General features: G+C 50.4%; 1 long non-coding RNA gene across 2 annotated transcripts; it reads right to left on the bottom strand.

The window, feature by feature from the left end:
• Nucleotides 1-320: 320 nt before the first annotated feature.
• Nucleotides 321-7,103, bottom strand: LOC117718067 (uncharacterized). Of its 2 annotated transcripts, XR_013113518.1 has the most exons (4): nt 6,909-7,103; nt 3,339-3,487; nt 1,500-1,726; nt 324-908 (listed from the first exon to the last, which is right to left on the bottom strand). It is a non-coding gene; the product is annotated as an uncharacterized LOC117718067 (long non-coding RNA). The 2 variants fall into 2 exon arrangements; XR_004607996.2 differs by having other exon boundaries at nt 321-1,726; nt 6,909-7,084.
• Nucleotides 7,104-8,457: the final 1,354 nt, after the last annotated feature.

Genomic DNA, 8,457 nt, shown 5'->3' with positions numbered 1-8,457 from the left:
GATTCCCGGTATTATTTATTTAGAACTTTACTTTCTACACAGGTCATAATCAAGGACTCAGACCCTCTCATGCCTGGTGTCTCCTCCAAGAGGAAGCAGGCCAGTCAGGTTTTGTGAGCTGGCATCCCCCACTGGTCAAAACGTAATTGAGGCCCTGCCCTGGGGACCATCTAGAGAGAAAGGCAGGCTTCCTTCTCAGTCCATTAGTGTGCCGGTCAGCAGTCTCTACCTTTAAGAATTCTATCCAAGAAAGAACGGCAGGAAAAGGCATTTGCTGAGGCGGGGTGTGAGTTTTCCAGGGTTATTAGAACAAATCACTCTGATCTAGGCAGCTCAGCCCAATAGAACTTTATTCTGAAATAGTTCCACAGTCCAGAAGTCTGAAGCTAATTGTTCATAGGGTCACAGATTCTCCCCAAAGGCTGCCACAGAGAACCTTCCTTTGAGTCTCTGTGTTCTGCTGGCTGTAGAGTCTCTTGATCTCATGATGGAATCATTCCATCCTCGCCTCTGACATGTTTTTCTCTTCAAAGAATACTGGTCACTGGGACTAGGCTGCATCTAGCAATCCAGGATAATCTCATGAAGACAGCTTTAATTTAATTACATATGCAAGTACCCTTTTCAAATAAATGTCTACTTGTGCGTTCTTGGATATATCTTCTTAAGAGGCCACCATTTAATCCACTATAAGTGGCATGATTGATGGGCCCCTTGGCCTTCCCCTGAGTTCTAGGGGACCCTGCTGATAGTGGTTACAGTGAGACCCAGTTGACAGTGTCAGCAAGAGGAGGTTTCAAGAAGATGTAGGAGGAGTCTGCCTGACCTTGCTGACTACCGCTCATCCTAGAATTTGTGACTCCACAAGTCAGTGAGGACCATTCTGGACATCCACATTTCTCTTCTTCCTAGGGATGAAGATGGACTGGTAAATTAGGTTTGGCTCTGCTGTACGGATAAGTAAATCTCCAAATCCCAAGGTTTATAATACTGAGAAGGCTTTCTTGCTCGAGGCCCTACAGGCTGACTACAGCCGGCCTCTAGGTCACCTTCACTGTATGGCCTGGCTGATGGAGAGATGGATCTGAGATAGGGCCGACCTTGAAGCAGGAAGAAGGGTTCTGGCTTAGATTTCTATTGCTGGGAAAACACCATGACCCAAAGCAACCTGAGGAGGAAAGGTTTTATTTCACTTTACAATTTCTAATCAATCACTGAAAGAAGTCAGGGCAGGAACCTGGAGGCAGGAGCTGATGCAGACGCCATAGAGGAGTGCTGCTTACTGGCTTGCTCTTCATGGCTTGCTCTGTTTGCTTCTTTACACACCTCAGGACCACTGCCCAGGGGTGGTACCACCCACAGTGGGATGAGCTTTTCCATGGCAATCAACAACCAAGAAAATGTCCCATTGGCCAATCTGATGGAGGTTTTTTTTTTTTTTTTTTTTTTTTTTTTTTTTTTTTTTTTAAATTGAGACTCCTCTTCTCAGCTGACTCTACCTTGTGTCAAGTTGTCAAAACAACTAACAAACAAGCAGGTACTCTCAGTGTGGCCTGCACAGGTGCTGTGGGAAGATGGGCTGCTGAGATGCCATCTGGCTTCCCTCGATGCTTGCTCTCCCAGGTGTGTTAGTCGAGTTCTTAGTCCTGTGCTTTCTGCATGTTTTGACCATACCCCTGGCTTTCTCCTTGGACGCTCTATTCCCATGGGCTGCATTCCCCTTCTCCTATGAAGGAAAACAACTGAGTTAGAGTTTCATGCTGCCTGTCTGTTTTGGGGTAGGGGTGGGGGTGGGAGGTGGGGATGCTGCTTTCTAAACAAAGGCTCAAATGGGTGCCTAAATCAATCATTTCACAGCATCCTTCATCGACTTACGGAGGCTTTTAGACACAGTCAAGGCCTTTCCTCGGATGCTTGAAGCCAATTAAGCCTAAAGGACCCTGGAGAGATGCAAGTTCAGTTTCTTTTCTTCTTTTCTCTACATTGTAAGAAAAATGACACGGGTTGTGTGTCTGGTGCATATGTACCTTCTGGAGCTAGGAACTCACCGCTTATGTCAGAGTCCCAAAGGTTTTACCAACCCCAGAAGATTAAGGACCAGGATGTCTAACCTAATCTCTTCATTTAACTGTTGACACCGGAACTGAGGTACGGTTCCTTGTGCCAAACAGACTGATCTTATTTAACACGACTCCATCCAAAGCTTTGTCCCTGAATCTTGCTCTCAGTAAGCTAATTTCTCTACCGTTACAATCTACTTTGGGAGAGAGGAGGATGCTTGGGCAAGTTACATTGCCTTTTAAAGCCACAGGGGTATCGTTTGGTGCATTCCTGCCCCAGCAATTATTACCTTCTGAGAGCCTGCCGAGCTGCCTCCTGCTTTCCCTTTGGTCTCCGTGGGGACTCGTTATGTTTCCAGCAGGCAAGTATGAAATCGTATAGTGCTGGCTTACCAGAAGGGTTTGCTACGGGAATTTCACAGACAGAACTGCTTCTCTGAAAGGAATTTACATCCCATGTAGCAGAGTAGGGAACGGTTGTGGCAGATGATGGTAATAGGAATTGTATTAATATTACATGTCTGCTAGGCAGAGAACCAACGGGTCCTAATAGCACGGATCTATATCAGCACCCCCACCACACGAAGTCTGGTTGGGGGGCAGTGGTATTTCCTCTTTACAGATTAAGAAAACACCGGCTCAGTGTTTTCTTATTCTCCAGAGCAGGAATTCTTTATATTATTATTATTATTATTATTATTATTATTATTATTATTATTATTTCATGTGCACTGGTGTTTTGCCTGCACATATATCTGTGTGAGGGTGTGAGTTACAGACAGTTGTGAGCTGCCATGTGGATACTGGGAGTTGAACCCTGGTTCTCTGGAACTGCAGCCAGTGCTCTTAACCCTGAGTCATCTCTCCAGTCCCTAGAGCAGGAATTCTTAATAAGATCCCTGAGGCTTCAGGTGACTGGGGATTCCTGAAGAGATCTGCAAAGGCAGGTAGGTCTTTGATTTGTCCTTGGGTGCAGGGTGGGTGTGATTTTCCTCTACAGAGTTCTGTGACTGTCAATGACTGGGAGCCACTATGGTGGCCCTCCTAATCTTGTAATTAGTAATACTAATACTAATTAGTAAGTATTATGGCTTGTATAGGAAATCCCCCCCCCCCCGCCATATGTGTGGAAAGCTCGGTGGCCTTCACTTGAAAATTTATTGGATCCTGAGGCCTTGGGCTAACTCGTGGAGTGACATACTTGATGGATTCATACTGCTGTGGCATTTTGGGAGGTACAGCCTCGTTGGAGGAAGCACATGCCCTGGAGAGACATACCGTTGCCATAACCTTTCCAGTAGCTCTTTGCTCCCTTACGTCCATCAGGTACGTGAGTAGCCGTTCCTTCCCTGTACCCTTCATCCATGATGCTTCTGCCTTGACATAAATTTAAAGCAATGCAGTCAGCTCACCACGGTCTGAAATCCCTGAAACCAAACAAAACAACATAACCAAAATAAGAAAATCTTTCCTCCCTATAAGTTGTTTCTGTCAGGCATGTTGTCATAGTGTTGAAACAGCTAACAGCCAGTGGGACCCCGCTGATGTTCAAGCCTACATTTTGATGCGTTTTCTCTGACTGCCAACCTTTATAATAGTAGGCAAAATCAGATGCAAGAGCAATTTTTGGAAGAAACCAGCTCACGTGTTTCCTTACCTGTCTCTGTTCTGCAAAGTTGAAAGTCTTGCTTCATCCCAAATGCTTCTCCCCACCCCCACACCTGTGTACAGCAGAGTCACTTTAACGCAGAGTGGGAAGAAACCTCTAAAGTCTTCCTGCTACACAGACAGAGAAACGAAGGCCCAGAGAGTGGCTCATGTCCAGATGCTAAGCCAGTGACTGAGTCCTGCCCAGGGCTTGTTCCTTACTAAGGATTCAACTCCAACCATGATTGGAACCTCTTGCCAATATTTCTCAACAAATGACTACAGTACAATGTGACTCATTTTTTTTGACATTATGCAAATGAAGGAAACAAGACTGAGTGCCCTTCTGTCCAGAGAGCAGGAAATGAAGGCTGTCTGGGGCCGCATGTTCCCAGGGACATACAGTGTCACAAACAGGGTCTGGAAGAACCAGACCTTTGTTCACGGCCGACTTCACTGAGTTCCTCTCCTCAGCCGTGACTAGCAGGATTGGCACCCAACCCATTCTTCCAGCATCAGCCAGAGGACACTTATGTTGTCCTCTGCCACCAGAGACTGCCTCCCTCCTCAACTCTTTCCCCACTGAAGGCAGCATTAGTGCTCTCTGGAATAGATGTTTCAAGCCAGTTGGGGCCTCCCTCCCATAGGAAGCAGAGACATTTGCCGCAACGGAACTTATATTTTTGCTCAGAGAAGTGCTGAGTCGAGGCTGTTAGAGTTTATTGGCGTTTATTTTAGCTCCTCTACCCCCACCCCCACAAGATAACAGCAGTTACTGTGAGGGACAGTCTTGTGCTCACCTCAAGTAGGGATGGGTTATGGAAACTCTCCCAGCTCTGGCTTCTTTCAATTAGGCAAGGCAATGTTTTTCATCAGAGTTAACTATGGTGAGACAGCCCAGAAATGGAAGAGTTTATAAAGACAGTGCTTTCCAGAGACTAGGTGAATGAGGGTGGGGGTGGGCATGGGGGTGAGGGTAGGGGTGGGGGTGGGGGAAGGGAGCTTTTAGAGAGCATCAGACACATGAGGAAACGCTGGCCCAGGGAGAAGCAAAGGCTGGGAGGCCACAGAGCCAGGTGGCTGCAGCTGGACCAGAAAGACTGAAAATTGGGCATTAGTGCTGAGCTGGCACATGCTGTGCCAGACACCTGTCTTTCTAGCCCTTTCTAGTCTTTCATACTCCTGACACAGACCACAAGCTTGTTTTCAAGAGGTACTATTGGTTAATGTAGAGACCCACCAAGAAAAGAAAACTGTCAAAGACTGGGGGCTGGAGGAGAGGGCTTAGTACTTGAGAGCTCAGAAGGCTCTTGCAATGCAAAGGGCCTGAGTTCCGTTCCCAGCACCCATAGAGGCAGCTCATGACCATCTATACTCCCGCTCCAGGAGAGCCGATGCCTTAGCCTGGGACATCTGCACTCACGTGCACATATATACACACACGCAGACAGGCACGCATGCATACACATCATTTAAAATAAAAAATAAAGTTAAAAACATTTTTAAGGGCTGAAGGATAAAAGATGTTGAGTAACTTGTCAGGACCCTTTGAACACATTCTCTGGGGGCGGGGGATGAGGTCAGAAGACCCGCTTCCTTCCCTGTCCATCAGAATCTTCACTGTTTCTCCACCTGAGTAAACTGGACACAGGCCTGCCTGGCACCCTGCGCTTCTCCTATGGCCTGGCTGTAACAGGCTTTCCAAGCAGAAGGGGCCACTTCTCTTGATCACCTGCCATCAGAGACTTTCAAGCCTTTCTTCGCCCCTCCCTTCCCGGCTCCAGCCCGGGTGTTGTGCAAGAGCCAGAGGAATTTGTGATAATGGAGCCACATGCCCAGGCTCAACCCAGGCCCAAGGAACTTGACCCGAAGCAGGAGGGTAAGCAAGAACACTCCTAGTTCCCAGGCCAAAAGGGTGGCCGGCAGCCACAAGGAAACTCCTAGTCCTTCTGAATGCTGCCAAGGAGGGGGAGGCTTACATCCTTATTTATAGCATTGCGATTGCAGGGGGTGGGATGTTGGGGGTTGGGAGGGGTGCTCGGATCCCTCTTGAGCTTGGCGCATGATTCATTTCCCCTCGGGAGCTGCGGGCCGAGGCAGGGCGTGCGCTCAGGCAGCCTCCGGCCAGCCGCACACTCCGGCCCGCTCGTTTATTTATGGTGCTTTATCAGGGGCTGTGCACCGCGGCGATAAAGTTTATGAAAAGAGGCGGCGTCTCCGGCGGCGGGCTGGGCCCGGGCGCTCCTTTCCCACACTGATTAGGATCAGCCGGGACTTTGGAAGCGGCAGTTAAGGATCAGGGTGCCGGGAGCTGGCTCGCCTTCCTGCCGCGCCCAGGCTGGCCGGCTGCTGGCCCGCGTGGGTGGGAGGTCCGCGCTGTGACCCGGCACGGGGCGGGCGCAGGGCAGCCTGGAAAATCCAGCTCCCAGCTCCCAGCTCCCAGCTCCCAGCTCCCAGCTCCCAGCTCCCAGCTCCCAGCTCCCAGCTCCCAGCTCCCAGCTCCCAGCTCCCAGCTCCCAGCTCCCAGCTCCCAGCTCCCAGCTCCCAGCTCCCAGCTCCCAGCTCCCAGCTCCCAGCTCCCAGCTCCCAGCTCCCAGCTCCCAGCTCCCAGCTCCCAGCTCCCAGCTCCCAGCTCCCAGCTCCCAGCTCCCAGCTCCCAGCTCCCAGCTCCCAGCTCCCAGCTCCCAGCTCCCAGCTCCCAGCTCCCAGCTCCCAGCTCCCAGCTCCCAGCTCCCAGCTCCCAGCTCCCAGCTCCCAGCTCCCAGCTCCCAGCTCCCAGCTCCCAGCTCCCAGCTCCCAGCTCCCAGCTCCCAGCTCCCAGCTCCCAGCTCCCAGCTCCCAGCTCCCAGCTCCCAGCTCCCAGCTCCCAGCTCCCAGCTCCCAGCTCCCAGCTCCCAGCTCCCAGCTCCCAGCTCCCAGCTCCCAGCTCCCAGCTCCCAGCTCCCAGCTCCCAGCTCCCAGCTCCCAGCTCCCAGCTCCCAGCTCCCAGCTCCCAGCTCCCAGCTCCCAGCTCCCAGCTCCCAGCTCCCAGCTCCCAGCTCCCAGCTCCCAAAGCCTTGGCAAGGGGCTCAGGGGCCATTTCCCTCCTGAACGTGGCAACTCCGATCCCGTTGGGGGCTTTTTACTTTTCCACCTCCCTGTGCGTTTACTCTCCCGGTGCATTTGGGCCCATTCCCACTCGAGTCTCTGCTGTGAGAATACCTTTAATCGCTTGCAGAGATAAATTCGGGATTACTAGCTCCGGTCTGGGGCCTCTCAGAATCGCAAAGGGTGGATTACAGAGTAACTGCAGCCTAGGGTTATAAAGCTCCAAAGCAGGCACCGAGGCTGGCGCTTGCCTCGGTCTTACTGACTTCCTTAATCTGTGGTGACCTCAGGAAGGTGACTCTCCTAGCCAGAACATTTCACTGAGTGATATAAAATGACTCAGAAAGGCAGTGGCTGAACTTCAGTTGGACCTTAGAGGCAGGAAGTGCGGCTCGGTGGTAGAGTCCTGGCTCAGGGTTTGTTTCCTCAGTACTCCACGCAAAAAATAACCTGAATAAATAGACTCAGAGCCCACGTCTGGATTTCCCTACCTCTCTAGTACTGAGAATGGCGATTGGGACGATTAACCTGTCTGAGAAGGTCATGGGTGTTAGGGTATCGAAAACGGGGGTTGCGGGGACCGTCATGTATTCATTGTCAGCCTGACTGGTTTAGAATCACCTAGCAGCTGAGATGGCTGGGGCTTGCAAGGATGCTTCCAGGAAGGCTTAACTAAAGAGGAAAGACCCACCCTGAATATGAGCAGCACCCTCCTATGTGCTGGGGCCTGGACTGAACATGAAAAAGAAGCAAGCTAATCACTAGCATCCATCTCTGTTTTCTTGACTGAGATGCAAAGTTATCCTTGAGCTCCCATTGCCGTGCCTTCTGTGTTCTGATGACATTCCGTCAAAGCAGGGCCAAAGTGAACCCTGCTTCCTTAAGTTGCTTTTGCTAGGTATTGCATCACGGCAAAGAGAAATATAACTGACAGAACTAGATGTTCGCTAGATATGGAGGCGTTTCAGACAGAACAAGTCCTGCGTAAAACTCTCAGAGGCCAGCTGCTTTCACCTGCTTTTTTTTTTTTTTTTTTTTTTTTTTTTTTTTTTTTTTTTTGGTTTTTCGAGACAGGGTTTCTCTGTATAGCCTTGGCTGTCCTGGAACTCACTCTGTAGACCAGGCTGGCCTCGAACTCAGAAATCTGCCTGCCTCTGCCTCCCAAGTGCTGGGATTAAAGGCGTGCTCCACCACCGCCCTGCTTCACCTGCTTCTCTAAGGAGTGGGAGGGCAGAAGGCCAGCGACTCTGAATTCTGTGACCATGGGGTTGCGTTCATTGACTACTTCCTCGATCTGGAACGTTCTGCTTGCAGCTACTGAAATCCCACCACCTCAGATGTCTAACAATCGTCTGATCTCTCCTTCTGATCCCTCCCAGACTCGGTCTTTATCTCCCTAAAATCAATCCTTCCTTTTACCTCCCTCTTGCCAAACCTGCCTCTCTGCCTCGGGGCCCTTTGGAGTTGGGTTCCACGTGGCTATAGTACTAAACTGCTCCGGTAAAGTCCTCCCCTTCGTACTTGCTTTGACCCAGGCCCGGCTTGCTTTTGTACACACAAGAGGTGTTTGCTAACTGTGGTTGGTGAATACATAGGTAGCTATGTGCGTTGTGCGGAACGTCTCATCTCACATGTGTCTTATTTATCCCTTTATGGATTTCAA

This window comes from Arvicanthis niloticus, chromosome 12, assembly GCF_011762505.2.
Source record: "Arvicanthis niloticus isolate mArvNil1 chromosome 12, mArvNil1.pat.X, whole genome shotgun sequence".
NCBI lineage: Eukaryota > Metazoa > Chordata > Mammalia > Rodentia > Muridae > Arvicanthis > Arvicanthis niloticus.
This window is presented reverse-complemented; position numbering and strand designations above follow the sequence as displayed.